Source organism: Ambystoma mexicanum, chromosome 4p (assembly GCF_040938575.1).
Source record: "Ambystoma mexicanum isolate Mex_15411 chromosome 4p, UKY_AmexF1_1, whole genome shotgun sequence".
NCBI lineage: Eukaryota > Metazoa > Chordata > Amphibia > Caudata > Ambystomatidae > Ambystoma > Ambystoma mexicanum.
The window spans coordinates 246,426,817-246,444,189 of NC_090927.1; the positions used below are offsets into that span (position 1 = coordinate 246,426,817).

Genomic DNA, 17,373 nt, shown 5'->3' on the forward strand with positions numbered 1-17,373 from the left:
TTGCAGGTGTTGGGTCTTCAGAAAAGCCTTGGTTTTGTGTGAAATGAATCCCATTTCTTCTACTTTGAGAAGTATCCCTTCCAAGTTACTCATGATGGCATTAGTTGGATCCTCAACAATTTTGACATAGATTGTGTTGTCATCTAACTGGCGTACACATTCCTTCTTGTAATCTTCTGTGTTAAGGTCAATTCACCAAAAGTATAGGCAAAATGTCATTCACAGAATTGGAGGAAAGCAAGCCTGGTTAAAGTGGTCCAATCACTGTCTTTGTGACAAGTGGTATTTGCCTTGTTGTCTCATACCAGAAAATCATTTGAGCTAAATGAGGTTTTGGAGACAGGAAGGAAGGAGAGGTGCAGAGAAAAGCAAGATGGTGAAATCCTTCTACAACTATGCTGAACTCCCTCTGTCTCTTACTCATTCCCATGACAACAAAGAGCCTTTGGTATGAAACACCCGGTTTTGAGGATATCCCTTCTGTTTAGGGTGTTCCCCTTCTTCCCTGGTGGCTCCTGTTGAGAGTTTTCTGTGCTGGAGAGTGGTGGTACCGGCCCTCACAAAAGATCAAAGATAGGAAGATCCTACTGGCTATTGTTCTGCTGGTTGCAGAAGAGACAGCCATTTTGGTGAGACTACACACAGACAGTTCATGGTTGGCATGCGTTCATTATTTTGACATGTGTATGATACAGATAAAATATGGATTTAATAATTATGTAAACTACCAACCATCATACCCCAAATCCCAGGTGTGGGTTATGTTTAAAGATGAAACTGCCACCAAGATGATAGTTTGTCATAAGTATGTTATTTTGAAAAGAGGTGCATATTGTTAATGTATCCTCTACACAGCAGTGTCTTTGTTGTTACAGTAGCTGTCAGACATGACAACTGTGACTTCAGAACCGACTCTGTGCCACTGGAGAGCAGGCACTGTAAATCAGGACACTGAAGCAACAGGGCACAAATGTATATTATGCTTTTGGAAGGGAGTTAATGAAAGGGTGTTTGGGGTTTGATTAGCAGACCACCCATTCTGATATGGATGGCCCACATTATATACTCATTAATAAAAATCATACAGAGAGTGTTTCCCTACCCATTCAACATTGCAATCCTTCAGAGCCACAACACATCACGTTCATTAACCACAACATGGCAACTGGGCGGTTTATAGTGAAAATGTAGAAAGACAAAATGTAGAAAGTCAAAATGGGAAAAAAAAATGTCGAATTTTATTTTATGATGTTTTTTATTAGAAAAGGGGGGTTCCCTCCCAACCCCCCTTTTTTTTTTTTTTTGTTTTACCCCTGGACCCCAAAATAAATATATAATTAAAAAAAGGGACTTCGACAATTTTTTTTCGACTTTTTTTTCCACATTATTGTCATTCTACATTTTATTTTTCAACATTTTGACCGACCACCCAACTGGGCCTCTCGTTTAGGAACAAGGGTTCCACAAGTTAAGCTGTGAGACTGGGTATTAGAGAGCTGGCTGTGGATCATCAGAGCCTCTGGGTCCATCCTCAGGGCGGGACCACTAAACCCTACCAAATTGTTTCTCATTTTATCTGGGTCTTCTTGGAGCATTTATCCCAACATGAATGCATTAGTGGGGGACCACAGTACTGCATGTTCCTATGGCATGTTCATTTATTTTCAAATAATGTACCAGTCTGTTTATTAGGGTGCATTTGTTTACTGGATGTACTGGATTATTAGCAGTGCCAATAGCACCAATGTCAGATGTGCATCACAAGTAGCCTTTGAGTTCAAAAGGATGTGAGACAACAGAAACAAGTCCTGTCTCTCAAAGGTAGATTGTATACAAGCCATAACAGTGCAGGCTCTGGATGTTGGGTATGTCTGCATGTGTGTGTGCACGTAATTATGTATGTATGCATTTTTGAGACTTATAAAGTGTTAAACTATCTGTGAAGGGAAGCAACAGAGCGGTGTATCGCTCACCTCAGTTCATCAATCAGGGTTCTAAAATATCCTTTAGAATTAGCTGTTCCCGGCGTAACATACACAGTTCTAGCATATGTTAAAGGTCAATTTCGGTTGGCAATTCATTGGGTTACTTCTGTCCCCCTTCCTAAATATTGGAATTACCACTGATTGCTTCCATGAGGGGTGCGAAGGTCCCTGTGACTTATTAATGGTCATTGAAAAGGCTAACATATAGGAATCTGTCTTCTTTTGAATTGGAAAGGCATATTTGTATCAGATGGAATAGAGGTATGCACAGTATGAGAACAGTATCTATGTTTAATCATTTGATTGCACAGGCCTCTATGATGTGTTATTGTCAACCATGTTCCATTACAGAGTACCTGTGATGACATAAGATTGCGTAGTAGCATAATTACAGCACCCACTTTCAATTTTAGCTTGTGAGGAGGCATTCATCCTAAAGTGTTTCACTCTTTACAGACTGAAACATTGAGCCAGTAATTAACTGTTCATTGACACTGGAACTGCCGTGCCATGTGTGGAGAGAAGTGGGGTAGAAAGAAGTAACTTGACATTATTCAGAATCTTTGCAATAGTGGAAGGTGAAGGTGACAGTATAGAACCAAGCTCATTCTGTTTATTAAAATTATAGCTTTTATTGACGTGGAAGGGCACACAGATGTGCCCTTTGCCATTTGGATCGCGGATGGCAACATAACACTGATAAATTGCACTTGCTGTTTGTTAAAAGTATAGCTGTTGTTGAAGGGCACGCAGAGTTTGCCAATTAGACAGTAGATGGCAACCTAATAATGATAAATTGCATCAGCGGAGTATGGAAACATACCTAAGCATTTTATAGAGAGAGACTAGATGTATCTATCTCTTCATGAAAGCATGATCTACACACTATTTACAAACATGCACTCAATTCCAGGTTATGAAGCAATTAAGATCGTAGGAAAATCCCCTGTTTTAAACTGCTATGACTTAAACAGAGCCTACCACCATCCTTCTGCCTTGTAGTTTCAGTTAGGCATGAGCCATCTGCATTCTCCATCTGTCCATCAGTCCATGTTTCAATGAGGGTGCAAATCAGAGTGATTAATCAGTATCCTGCACTAATCCCCCTGTAACTCTTCAAAACACTGACAATGGTAAGTGCACAACTCGTACTAGACAACCTTCTTTTCTTTTAACATAATTGCATTCATCTCATCGACTTTCAGTAAAATAATACACTTCCCCAACAATAAGGCATAAGCGGTTGGAAATGTATCCACAGCATAGCAGACTGCCCTAGCGCCACACCACAAAACATCATTGCAGATACAAATACGTCAACTTGATCATTAGTTAAAGATGCTGTTCTAATAATAACAGGAAGAACATTACATCGGCAAGAGCAAATAGATGCATTCAGTAATTCCCCTTTACTTCACAGCCAATACCTTTTCCTATATGTCTTTCATATGTGTCTGTTTACCAAAAGGCTCCCCCATCCAGCTCATCTACTGGTGTCCCTCCATGCCGTTGGGTCCCAGTTCTCAGAATCATTAATTGGACCAGGGTAGTATAATTAGTGGGTAGAAAATCTAGTGGGCCAAATACAGCATGCATCTTCACAAGAGCTCAATGTTCTTTTTTGTCAGCTCCTTATGCAGAAATGATGAGGAATCAATACACCTGAAATCCCGCCTGGGCAATCCTATTAACACCTGCCATTTCTGCTGGCCCATTTTGCCCTGTGATAGTGTGTGTGTGGATGACAAAGAACTGTACTAAACCTTTTGTGGTGCCAGAAGTTAAAGCATGAACATGCAAATAGGCTTTGCTGTCTCAGGCCATATTGTATTCCAACTCTTGAGCAGTGCCAGATTATCCATTAGGCCAAGAAGGCACCGGCCTATGGGCCCCACTCCTTTTAGGGTCCCCACAACAACGGATCAACATAAAGCGTTGCAGAAAATTAAAACTGTAGTAGGTGATATTGCTAGAGGGCAGCCCAACATTTCAACTGCTTCGGGCCGCCACAGGGTTTAATCTCGCACTGCTCTAGAGGCTGCAATGCAGATATTGAACGCAACCTATCTGTAATGTCCCAGTGTTCATTGGGGATTGACAATCCATTGTGCATTTGTAGCTGAAGTGCTCTGACAGCTCCTCTTTGTTACTCTTCCCTTCAGGTGTCTGGTCACAGTTTTACAGACAGTGAGATTTCAGATGTCTATCACTTTTGATTCTTCCAGCATCAAAAGGGATTGTAGGTCCCCCCGATCATTGAACTCTCCTGTCTTCCCATTCCTTGAGACCAACAGCTTGGCTGATTGCATCAAACCATATTACAAATACACGTGTTAACCTAGCTAAAGGGCTATGAATCTTCTTCTATACCGTTGGTCTCAATAGAGAATTACTGTGATTTGTACATAGTCCAAGCTAAATGATTGACTTCGCTTTGCTGCTTCTAGGATAAGTCTGCTATGTTTTTGGTGCAGGTCACACAAAATCAATGACCTCAGAAGATTTGCAGCTTTAGTTGTGTTTTCAATTATGACAGAATGTATCATTATAATTGGTTATTTTTAAGCGCTAACCCAGAGGTTTCTAAGCACAGACATAGGAATTGAACCTGTGTTGCTTTGTGTCTGTCTTGCTAATAAGGCAACGATCGCTGCCATTGAGCTATCCTCCCAAGACTTGTTGAGCTTTGGGATCAATTGCTCCAAATGTATTCAGGGATTTTAGCCTCCAATTCTTCTGCAATTTAAGAAAAAATCACCCGTTGTCCCATGTATTGCTATCTTCAAGGTGGTTTCTAGCAGCCATTAGTTCAACCTACATGAATTGCAGCATTTTCACAGCGTGCAGATTGGCTGCCGTGTTTGCAATTCGGTCCTCCAGTTGTTCATATGTCTGCCTACCTGTATTTTCAAGCCTTCTCTGAGGATACTAAATTCAGTGTGTCTTTTTGTCCATTGTGCTATTCCTATGTGCATTACTATGATGGCCATACAAAAATGACGTCACCCCAGCAGCAGTTCCACGGACAGTGTTGATTATTGGGTTCATTGTATGAACACTTTTAGGATTGAGATCCCTCTTTATTGTTTGCTGGTTGACCACTATTTTTCAATGCAAGCAGGTCTGAGAGGATAGTATGCAAAATCTGTGCCAACGTTAGTAAAGAAAAAGGTGGAGAGCCGCGAGTTTTGAGTAAAAATAGGTATTAGATAGCAGAGTGTTATGTAGGTCTTTGTTTCGTGGTCAATGAGGCCAAAAATAGAGAAAAATGTGCAATAATTGATCTTAGATAAAAGTGCAATAATCTGTATTATAAGAAATTGTGATTGTATGTTTTAGTGATGTTTTTATTGAGAGTAAATAAATTGCTATTTTTGATTAAAAAATCTCTTTGAAATTAATATGTTGTGATAAAATGAACTAAATAGCATGCATAAGTGAGTCAGAAAAAGGTACTGGAGAAGCAAGTGACCCTTTAAGCATTAGTGTGGTTTATACTTGTTTTTTGATGTGTTGTGGGTTGTCTTAAAGAGGTCCAGAAAAATATTCCCTCTAGTCTCTCAAAGTGTTATATATGTGCCGCGAGGGGCACCATGTTGTAGTGCCCACAGCAAAAAAACTAGGATGGCCTTGTTCCTACCATCAACCCTTATATAAACACATGATTCAATGATTCAGTGTCAAGTAGAACAAATATATACAGGGTGAATTCCAAGTGAGTGTCAGAATATTCAGATTTCATTATGTCAGGACGACAATGCAATGTACCACATAGCAATTGTGGGTGATGGATGACACATGAGAACTGCATACACTGAAGCTGTAATTTATGGATTACAAGAAGTGATAAAGATAACATACGTATGATTCAAGCATGCCCACTGGAAAAGGATGCGTGTCCCTTGTGTCTAGCAATGTTTACGCTTTTTCCATTAGGACTACATGCATTAACTTGGTGCTCTTTCAATGTAAATGGGGGACACTCACTTATGCGATACCACTGACTCAGCGACCTTCAAACAGCACCAGTGGTGTGTCGATTTTGAGCGAATGCGTTTGGTGATCTACCATGCCAGAAAGGGATTAACTTGATGTGATCTGGTGAACTCAGTCCCACGTACAACCAGCCTACTTTTTCTCTTTGGCTCTGGATTCGGTTGACTCCTCCAAAATCCCACAGCATTCGCAGGGTCACTAATGTTTGCCTCTACAATTCTACCACACCAGACATTGGCAGCCACCACAGTCGTGGGTATCACAGCAGTATCCATTTTATGGGCTCCCACTCTGCAAAGGAAGGCCAATGCATTAGACCGTATACTGGCTACAAAACATGTTCATGCCCATTTTCTTTAGTGCACCTAGTTGTCAATACTCTCTGATGTTCATGCAGGAAACTTGGAAACGGAATAATGGCGTAGAACTAGCTGTCACCAAGAGCTCTTAGCAACTGCATCCATCTTGGCTAGACACTGTTACCGCTGTCATACAGGTATGGCATCTAACAATACAACAAAAGGCCAGATGTATCCCTTTCCCTGTATGTTGGTCTGATGCAGTAGCATTGCCTGTTTTCACAGCTAGAGGGAGTTGTTGCCTTAGGATATATAGAGACAATGCCAATTTGCATTGCTTCGCCTGTTGTTACCACTAGAGGGAGATGTTGCCTTAGGATATGTAGTGGTCCTACTGTGTTAATAAAAAAAAATGCTCTTTGCCCCTGTTCAGGGCTCTTACACTAGTGATTCCTATTGAGTGAACCTTGGATCTGTAAAGGCTTTCTTACAGAAGGAATTATTAATGAATATAAAATGTTCCCTGATGTCAGGAGTAAGACCTACCATCATGTTCTTGAGATAGGTGGGAAAATGGGGATCATTTTAGAATGCTGCAGTGTGATAGGGCGAGGTAGGATATAGGGAGGGGCATGGGAAGGATTGTCGTCTTTTGTATTTTATGTTTTGTTGGTTTATAAGTGTTTGCTTCACCTCATCTCTGCTTCGCAATACCATCAATAAAGTTAAATGGACATTTTAATGCCTCTTGCACCATAAGCAAACACACTAATGGCTGCTATCGACCCATTTAAAACAGGGCAGGAAGCATTAGTAGATCTATTGGGGAAATTAAAAGGCACATGTAAGGTCTTCTTTTTAAAAGTGTGTTCATGCACTAATGGCACCTATTTTCATTGGCGCTGCAGGAGAAGCGTTTTTTAAATACAGAATCTGTCAAAACAAAACTAAATCTGTCAGCGTTAATCAAATCTACTGTGCAGCAAGTGAACATGCTGCACCATTCCCATGAGTTGTGCGTGCATCAGGGGAAGCTTTAAGTAGAGTGCAAAGCTCTAAACTGTCCCTCACACAACCCGTGTGCCCTGCATCAATCACAGGAGCGGCCTGTGCAAATCCAGCCTTGGGATGATCGCTGGTCATATTTTTCCTAATAGAGTTTAAGGGTCTCATGTTGTACATTTGCCAGTTGACCACGTTTGCATTGTGTGCCATCTTGGCATAGGGAACTGCTTTGTGCTAAATCTGTGTGTTTTCTTCTGTCGGCTTGTCAGGTATTCAGTTCAAGTTAAACTGCACTATTTATTTTCAGATTTTATTTCCATGGCATCCAGCCTTCGCCTCAGATATACGCTTCTTTGTTTGCATTTTCGATGATTGCTAGGTTTGCTTCATGTTTGGCCATTTATTGTGCTGTGCAAGCTGTACTATCTGAGTTCTTTTTGTTTCAGTTGTTGAACCACATCTGCAGGAAAAGTGGCTTTCCGTGTGTCCTAATTATCTTATCTGATGAACACCTGGTACCTACAGTGTGAGAAAATAAAGGATGTCTCACCTACAAGTCCCCGGGGATCTCTCTCTCTCAGGTAGCCAGGACATGGCCATCGCCTTTGGATCCAGACCCTGGGGGTGGACGAGTGCGGGAGCATCACCTGGGTGAGGGGTCTTCGGGGAGTGGGGTGAGGCAGCCGATGGTTAGATGCGATATCCACCTCCATACCATGCCTGATCCTATTTTAAAGGTTTCTCCAATGTCCCAACTCCCCCCCTTTCTGCACAAACTCTGGGCCGAGGAAGAGGGCAACTGAGAGTAAAGAGGCTAACCCTTACATATCTCATTGGACATGTCCCGCTAATGAGGTCAGGCAAAGTCAGACACTTGACTTTAATCACATACATCGGATACCCATTAGCTCTCCCCACACCTATAAAAGGAGGAACATAGAGACACACTCTGAGCAAGGTGGAACACGAGAAGCAACAGATCTTCCGGGGTGAAGGGGAACCTATTGAGCAGGATGACTGATCGAGGGACTAGAGCGAAGGGTAGAGAAAGCCTAAAGTTCCCTGCACGAGGTTGTTGCCTCCAGGAAGACGTAAAGGAGATGTGGAGAAAGCCAAATCACAGACAAGAAGAAACCTGCATTGTGTTTCAAGGATGCCCGCGACCCTCCCGGGTGAACAACAGAGTTGGAGTGGCGATGCCAAACCTATAGTATTAACCTTGACTCGTGAATCAAAGCTGCCGAGACAAGAAAGGAATGCGCACAACCGGTGAGCTAGTGAAAGACATCAAAGGCCGGTTTGCGTCAAGGAACAATTGAAGCCGCAACATCGTATCTCACAAGTGAAGGTTGTGCACATGCGGATGAGACGCGAAAGAAAGCTAACCAGTGATGAACTTTTAAGTGGCTGATAACTGTGAAGCCAGTGATAGAGTAGCGGAGTGGTCCGGCAAAAAGACGTAGCCCACTTGAAATCCTCTGCAAAATGTGTAATGTTTTTGTTGTAAAGCAGCAAAGTGAACAAACTCTGAAATGCATAATGGTCAAGATTAGCCCCTGGCAAAAGGGGAAGTGAAAAACTGAATGTCTGAAGAGAAAGAATTCTTTGAACTTTTGTGCTTAGGGTACTGAACTACCAACACCAAGAGACACTGGGGCAATTAACATATGAGAAACTCGAAGCGGGCCTGCAGAGGTCTATAGTAAAAGCCTTGCACAGTTGAAAGTCTTCAACATGGGTAAAAGGTCTGAGCCCAACTGAGGCAGACCGGAAATGTGATAAATTAGGGGAAGGGAACTCCTAACGAGTGTGAATTAAGCTTGGGGAAGGGAACCCCCACAAGTGCTGTTATCTGAGCCCAGCTGAGGGAGACCTATGTGAACTGTTAAAGCTTTGAGAGTATTGAGCCCAACGGAGGGAGACCTACGTGAATTATTTTGGTTGAATTGTGAAGGCCAGAATAAGTGACTTTGACGCAGAAGGCCAGGTCGGGCTTCGATCCACATTTTGAACTGCCTTTGTTTTGAGAACCTGAGCCAGATTGTGTCATCCTGCCTACGGGGGCCACCTTACTCCATGCTGTTCAACGTGGGGAGGAGAGCTGACTCAGTCACTTTGATCCTTTATGTTATAACACAGATTTTCCTTTGTATACATATTCCCCTTTGCACAGGTTTTGTATAAGAGATTGGTCAGGCATAAGGTTTTGTTAGTATAGGCCATTTTGATTTGACAGAGACTGACTAGGATTGTGTTTTCTTTATTATTTGATTGTAGAGACTACTCCCATCATAGCTATAGTGCAAAGCTGGAGTTTTTCCAAACCCTGAAAATAAAGGTTTTGAAATGTGTACCTCTTGTTTCAGTGTCATACTTGTGATAACATGTCCCCTTACAGATTCCTCTACTGGTGACATGTTGTACATGACACCTACTCCACTGTGCATCACAGAGGTATTGCTGTGCGACCACCAGGTAATTGGCAGAGGAAAGGTATATATGGCAAAGAAAGATTGCCCCTCATTGGTTGGAGACAATAGGTGGCACTACACATCAAATTGGAGGTGGCTAGTGACAACAAAGTCTCAGAAATAACAATGGAAGAGAAGTAACAAGCTACATGCTAAAGAGGTTTAGGAGTGCCTTCGTAGAGAAGTTTGGATGCACGAGGGGCTAAAGTTGTACCAGTTAAACAAAATATCCATCATCAAATGAGAAAAGCTGAAGAAGACTCTAGTAGAGCTCCCGAAGAAAGGCATCATTGAAGGGGTGGAGTCCTTGAAATTGGTATCTCTGATACTCTTTCTGGAAAATTAACAGGGAGAACTTCAGAGGTGTGTTGACGTGAGCAGATTTAATGTGGACATTGTAGTGGATGCCGATCCCTTGCAGAATATTTCCAAACGTTTCTACCTAGGAGGTGCAAGGCTCTACTCCACCCTCGACCACAATATACCCGCAAACAAAAACTCTAGTGATTACACCACCTTCATCACCCCAGAGACAATATTCATCATCATAAGGCTTTTATTCAACATAGTTATTAGCCACAACACAAAAACAATACGCAATCTTACATAAGCAGTTCATAAGTGATCATACAGATGAAATATTAAAAATCAATGTTGATTTAAATCTTCATGAATATAATCAACCAGTAGATGCATTGCTGGCCAAGGCATGTTAAAACAATGCATCCCTTGCAGGGAAAGCATTTTTCCTCCTGAGTGCAATACATGTTGGCATGGGCACATCCCTTAGTACAAGTCAGATTATATAAACATATTCTATGTAAATCAGCATTAAGTTCATGCGTGCAGTTCGAGTATATGTCTTATGTTCTCTTTAAGACAAACTCAGATATGTTACCACCAGAATACAATGTGCCTATGAGTGGGCTCTAAGCCAGGTCCATGATAAATACATGACCAGTTAAGCCAACCCTGAGTTAATGATAATTCATCAACTGGGTCCATCACTGTTCAGTGCCCTTGACCTCATACGCCATGCGTCAGAGAGGTAAGACACCACAAAGTATACAATATTAATATTCTGAGAGCTGCAAATTAGTAACAAGGTGTACCTTGTTTGACGTATACCATAGTTATTACTCAGTGTTTTAAATACTTATTCCTCATACTAGCACACCTCTCACAAAAAAACACAAAAAAAACATAGGGTTCCCTTTAGCTTGGACACAGACCTGACAGATGTCATTTCTCACTGCATCCTATTTGCATGTGCAGTAGGCCAGGTTTAGTTGGGCCAACCTAAATATTGTGTACAGTCATCAAGCATAGGAGGGTGTAACCACTTCCAGATAGGTTTCAAGCCCCAGACACAATTTGCATTCCAGATATCAATCCTGCATGGCCAAATTACCAAAGGTATTAATCCTATCTGGTGTAGCGGCACCATGCTCTTTAATCTATTGGCAGTGCCTCGTGGTATGTCTGATGGGTTTATCCAATATGATTCCAAGTGGAGACTTGTCAAGTACCCTTTATCATATACAAATCAGGGCAAGGAGCGGCCACCCTCTGAATCCAGCTAGTGTAATATAGCTTCAAGGAACACCCTAAACTCTGGGGTAGTCCATACCCTGATCCAATACAAAACAGGCCTAAGGACAAAGTCAACACCTATTGGATTTAGCCCCAGTTCTAAATAAATTGATATACCCGGACATGGGGACGGCAAGCTGAGCAAGCGCTTAAAGAAGCATCTCTCTACCATGTCCAGATTTTTAACTGGGACATGGCCCTAGATCTCAGCACCATACAGTGCTGCGGCCTTCGCTTAGGCATTATGTAGTGAGGGCGGTGTAATAGCCCCCCGTCCATGCGCGAGAAAAATCTCCAGACTGCACCACTATATTTATCTAAGGCTGCACATGATTTAGCTAACTGTGGGGTCCAGCTGGCCCTATCCTGAAATCTTACACCAAGATAGTCAAAACTACGTACTTGGTCCAGAGGGGTGCCATTAATGTGGAGTTACATTTTGGTGATTTTTTAACATTTTGGCAAGATGACCATAGTCTTCGTTTTCCCAATATTAACCTCCATTTGTAGATATATACATTTTTTCGACAAAGGCTCCCGGGGTAGCTTCCAGACCGTTATTGGATGTGGGTAATAGGACAGCATCATCCACAAAAAGGAGGATGGGAATGGTTGCCAACCCTTGTTTCGGCTGATCGAGGCTCTTTTGCCTAACATGGCAGACAACTTTGTCGATGTATAGGAGGAATAGGATTGGGGCAAGAACACACCCCTGCCTCACGTCTCTTTTTACAGTGAAGGGTTCTGTCAATTCACCACCTAAGCTCCAGCGGACCCTTGCTGTATTGTTCGAGCATAAGTGTATGATGATCTGGATGAGGCTTTACAGTATCACCCTTTTGGCCATATTAGACCACAGCTTATCCTGTGACATTCAGTAAAACGCCGTCCTGAGGTCAGCGAACACTGAAAACAGGTTCATGTTCCTCAGGGTCACGTATTTCTGCATAATCAAACTTAGGCTGAACACTTATCTGTACTGCTTATCCTAGGGCGAAATCCTGCCTGAAAGTGGTCAATGAGGCCCTCCTGGACAACCCATGCCTGAAGGTGTTCAGATATAATTCTGGTAAATATCTTCCCTACCCCATCTAAAAGGGATATGGGCCTAAAATTGGCTGCGTCCTACCTTCCTTCTTTAGTATATATTGGTATTATTGTGGCTTCCTGCCAAAACAAGAGCACTGTATTGGCTCTACGGATCACATCAAACAGGTGCCACAGAGCAGGTGCCCACATGTCTGGTTCATCCTTGGCTAAGTCGTTAGGCAGGAAGTCCGGTCCTGGGGCATTGCCCCAGTGTTGCAATGTAATTCCATCCTGGACCTCCTAAATCTCTATCTGAAGGGGGCTTTTAGTACCCTCTCTACTTTCTGTCCTTACAGCTATGCCCTGGTGCTCAGATGAGCGTACTGCTCCATACAGTTTCTGAAAATGTTCCCTCATACAGCTGGGGTGATATTATCAGCAAGACCACTACCATTAACTTCTTTACTCCCACTGACAGTCCCCAGAACAGTGTGGAATCCCCCTGCTTCGCTGCTTCCTGGAGTTCCACCTACTCTGCCCAATTGACTCATCCATTTTAGTTTTAATAATTTGTCTATAGTGCGCTCTGCGGGACTTCACCTCATCTTGCTCCACACCCCAGCCACACTTGAGACAGACCGAGAGATGTGATATGATATGATATGATATGGCATTTGTAACGCTCCCATAAACAAGTGTTTCAAGGCGCAACGAGGCAAGGAAGGGGGAACAGAGGGAGGACAGAGACAACGATCTTACTAGGCCAAGTGACATTGAGAAGTGCAGGGGAGAGGAAAAGTGCCAGGGGAAAGGGGAGGGGGCAGTGCTGTACATGGGATCAAAACAATAACAAGAAGTACGGGCAGATGGTTGCAGGTGCATGGGTAAGTGCAGACAGCTGGTGTCCAAAAGTGCAGATAGGGGGACTGTAGGGTTTCAGATACAGACCCAAGGGCAAAGGTTGCCAGGAGGCAGTGCGGGTGTTCAACTTATCGGGATGGACCTGGGCCCGAAATCAAAGGGTAGCGATTGACCAGTGCAGTATCATACAGGAAATCAGCAGGGGAGAGGAAGAGAGATTGCAGAAGCAATGAGGAAGTTCTTGAGGTGCTCTCGGAACCGAAGATGGTTCTCCTTGACTTTCAGAGAGGCAGGGAGGCTGTACCAGATCAAGCTTGGCTATCGTACACTCAGCATCATACCAACAAGCCCCTTTAATAGCATGTTTTTCAATCTTTGTGCACGGTTTGGTTACAAAGGGCAGTATACTCAAGGTTAACCTATCATACGCAATGGGCACTTTGACGTTTGGGGTGTCTAGAGATAACAAGTATTCAAGGTCAGTGAGTATTGATTCATAGATATCAGGTTTGAGGACTAGTAAATCAAGATCAGACTACATAATCCTTCATTCGCCTTGCCTTTTATTGGTATCAAATGACTGGCCCTGTGCTGGAAAGATTTTTCGGAATTGCCCATATAGATCAATCGCAGGGACAGGGGCCTATGATCACTACCCTGGATATGAAGAACCTTAAAGGTTATGGCAAATGGCCACAGCCTCATTGATAAAAGAACGTAGTCTATATGCGTGGCTCTATCAATTCCTATGTAAGTAGGTCTGGCCGGCTGATCCTCCGCAAACCGCCCATTACATGCCCTAAAGCCCGTTCCCAGGAGCATTGTTGCAGAACCGACGGCCTGGGGATGCTCCCTCCTTGGTGTGTTGGATTCCAGGTCAGGAATATCCCATACATATAGGAATTTCATGCATGTCGTATCCCTGGAAGGAAAGTGATTTTACTTCCCAGGCTTCCTGGAAACATATTACATCATAGCTCCGTATCAGACTGAACCAAACCAGGTCTATGAGATGTTTCCTTAGACCGGCTATGTTCCAGGAACTTATGTTAACAACATTCCCACAAATTTGGGGCTCAACTACGGGGCTAGTGTGATGTCATTCTACCCCGTCCAGGTCAGTACCCACCAGACTAATTCTGGCTAGCTGTCTAGGAGGCACAAGGCCCCTGGACTCTGGGCTTTGTGAATGGGTTTTCCTTGTAGTTCTCTCTTGGTGTTTTATTTAAGGTGGGCCTGATTTGTCTGCTTGACCATATTCCTCTTCCTATGTATGCCTTGCAGACTTGCCTCAGCAGGACCAGTCTTACAGAGGATCATGTACAAGTTGTAGCTGGGGGTTAAGGTTGAAGTATGATTCCAAGATGAAATTCTTGACCATTCCCCTACAGCCAAATACCATGAAATGGTCATAGAAAACATCCTGACAGTGCTTCAAGACAACAGCATGACACTAAAAAGGGAGAAGAGAACATTTTTTAAGAAGGAGGTTAACTACCTTGGCCATGTCATATCACTACAATCACTCAAGCCAAAGAAAATCTTACTGCAGATCATAACCTGTGCCCCTACCCACAAGGACTGAGTGCAGTCACATTTATTCATGGGCATCTGTGACTACTACTCCAACTCCCTGCCTTCCATTGCCTCCACAATGTGACCTCTCCGGTCCTTTATACAGAGGTATGTCACATTTGCATGAGACAGGGAACAAGAACACCCCCTATTCATGATCAAACACCACATCCTGACAGCTTTAACATTACAACCATTGGATTTCATCTGAAATGTTGATGCAAGTGTTTATGGTTTGCCGGTGGTCCTTTCCCAGGTCATTAGGAAGCCGAGTGGAATTTGGCTTACACTTCTAGTGTACTGAAGTCCACAGAACTTTGTCTGGGTAGTAGATCATATAGAGCAACACCTATGGGGGGGGGCAAGATTCACAATCAAGAATGGCCATTAGCCTCAAGTCGCTTTACTGTCCAAATACAGTTCAGATAAGATAGCCACCAGATTTATATGGCATATTGTTAAGGACCACAAGTACGGTTTATAGTCATAATGAAAAAATAATGCTGAAATACAAAAATGACGAAAAAAACCGTCAAAAACAAATACATCGAAAATATATACATATTACAGAAAAAGTCAACTATTCGAAAAAAAAATTCGAAAACAAAGTCGACCAACAATGCTAATATACCAATGTAAAGTGCCATCAATGGTACCGTTTAAATGGGGGTTCCTCCCCCAAATACCCGCCCACCCAACACCCCGCAGTCACCCCCCCTCCCCTCGCCCGCAACACATACCCAATGAAAGGTAGAAAGGGTTAAGCAAATAGGTGACAACCACGAGTAAAGAACCCTGCCTAAATACAGAGGAACAGATGACGGTTGTGAGAATCCGTCATTACCTGACAGAACCAAATGTCAGAGCGGACTACAGTGAATTGAATACAGTTACTTCAGGCTAAAACAGGTAATATTAACATAACAAACATGTAACTAGATATCGAAATATCTTACTATAAATAAATGTGTGACAGGAATAGTAAAACAGTTTTTTTTCTTTCCGTTGTTTTAGACTAAAAAATGACAGACAAGGTGGAGTATATAGCTTCACAAAAGGGAGGAAAACAGATAGTTTACAATGGATATATTTACTATAAAGAAGCAGAAAAAAAGGAACGCACATATTGGAAGTGCACTGAAATGGCAAAACAAAATGTAGCGCACAAGCAATAACTGAGGCTTCTAATATAAAAATAAAAGGCGAGCACAACCATCTCCCGGATAAACTAACTATTATAATGAAAAAAAAAAAACACTTCACAAGCTCAAACGAAAGGCAGTAGAAAACCAAGATCAAGCAACTGGTTCAATAATATCAACAGTATGTGACACGTTACCGTTACACATATCGGCACAAATGCCTGGTGAAAAACCAATGCAGCGTACAGTAAACCAAAAAAAACAAGAAAAGGAAAATCTCCCACCAGCACCCATGATATACAATGATGTAACAATACCAGAAGTGTTTAAATTAACCACAAAAGGAGACAATTTCCACCATGCAACCATAGAAATAAACAACGAAAAAATACTAATATTTTCAACTGCTACAAACTTCCAGCATCTGAGTCAAAGTCAACAACGGCAAAGTAACGCCACATTCAAAGTATGTCCCAACCATTTCAGCAATTGTTTACCGCTCATGGAACAATAAATAACAGACTTATACCGCTTGTTTATGTTTTGATGCCAAAGAAAAGCGAAGAAACATATAAAATCGTGTTTAACAAAATTAAAGACACTGTACCAGATTCACAACCCACAAATATAATCATGGATTTCGAAATAGCACAAATTAGAGCATTTTCTGCAATATATAAAGATACAAAGATACAAGGGTGTTTTTTTCATTTTACTCAAAGCATTTGGAGGAAACTACAGAAACGGGGACTAAGCACACAATATACAGAAGACAGTACTTCTCAATATAACATTAAAAAAAACCTTTCGGTTTGGCATTTGTTACAGAGGATCAAGTTATACATTTTTGAGAACATTTAATTGACAGTGAATATTATAAAAATCATGAGGAGGAAAATTCAGACTTGTTAGATTACATGGAGAACACTTGGCTAGGACAATTAACAAGGAGTGGAACAAGACGCAGGCCCAAATTTGATGTAAAATTGTGGAATTGCTACCAAGCAACATTAGAGGGGAAAGCTAAGAACAGACCATGCATTGGAAGGATGGCATAGCCGAATAAATACAAATTTCAATACAAAAAACCCTAATTTATGGCATTTTTTAAAGAATTTCGACTCTCACAAACAATTTCACTAGCAAACGTGGAAACAAAAAGGAAGAAATACAGAGACTACGAGCATAAACTTGAACAAATAGTACACAAATTGAACGAAGACAATAAAGAAAACTACCTAGATTCTGTAGCATTTGATTTGTAGAATCAGCGATCCAATATGGCAAAACACAAGCGTATCCACATACACCAACCAGACAAATCCATGAATCCCAAAGCCCAAAAAAGCAATCCATAGGAAAATCACAAAATAAAATCCAAGAAAAATCCAAATCTGCGCCCAAAACAGTTAAATCC

The 17,373-nt window shown here is 42.0% G+C and overlaps 1 protein-coding gene across 1 annotated transcript in view; it reads left to right on the forward strand.

Annotated features, from left to right (window-relative positions):
• Window positions 1–17,373, forward strand: part of LOC138452576 (cysteine-rich secretory protein 3-like) — an 876,534-nt gene that overhangs the window by 42,655 nt on the left and 816,506 nt on the right. The window lies entirely within an intron of this gene.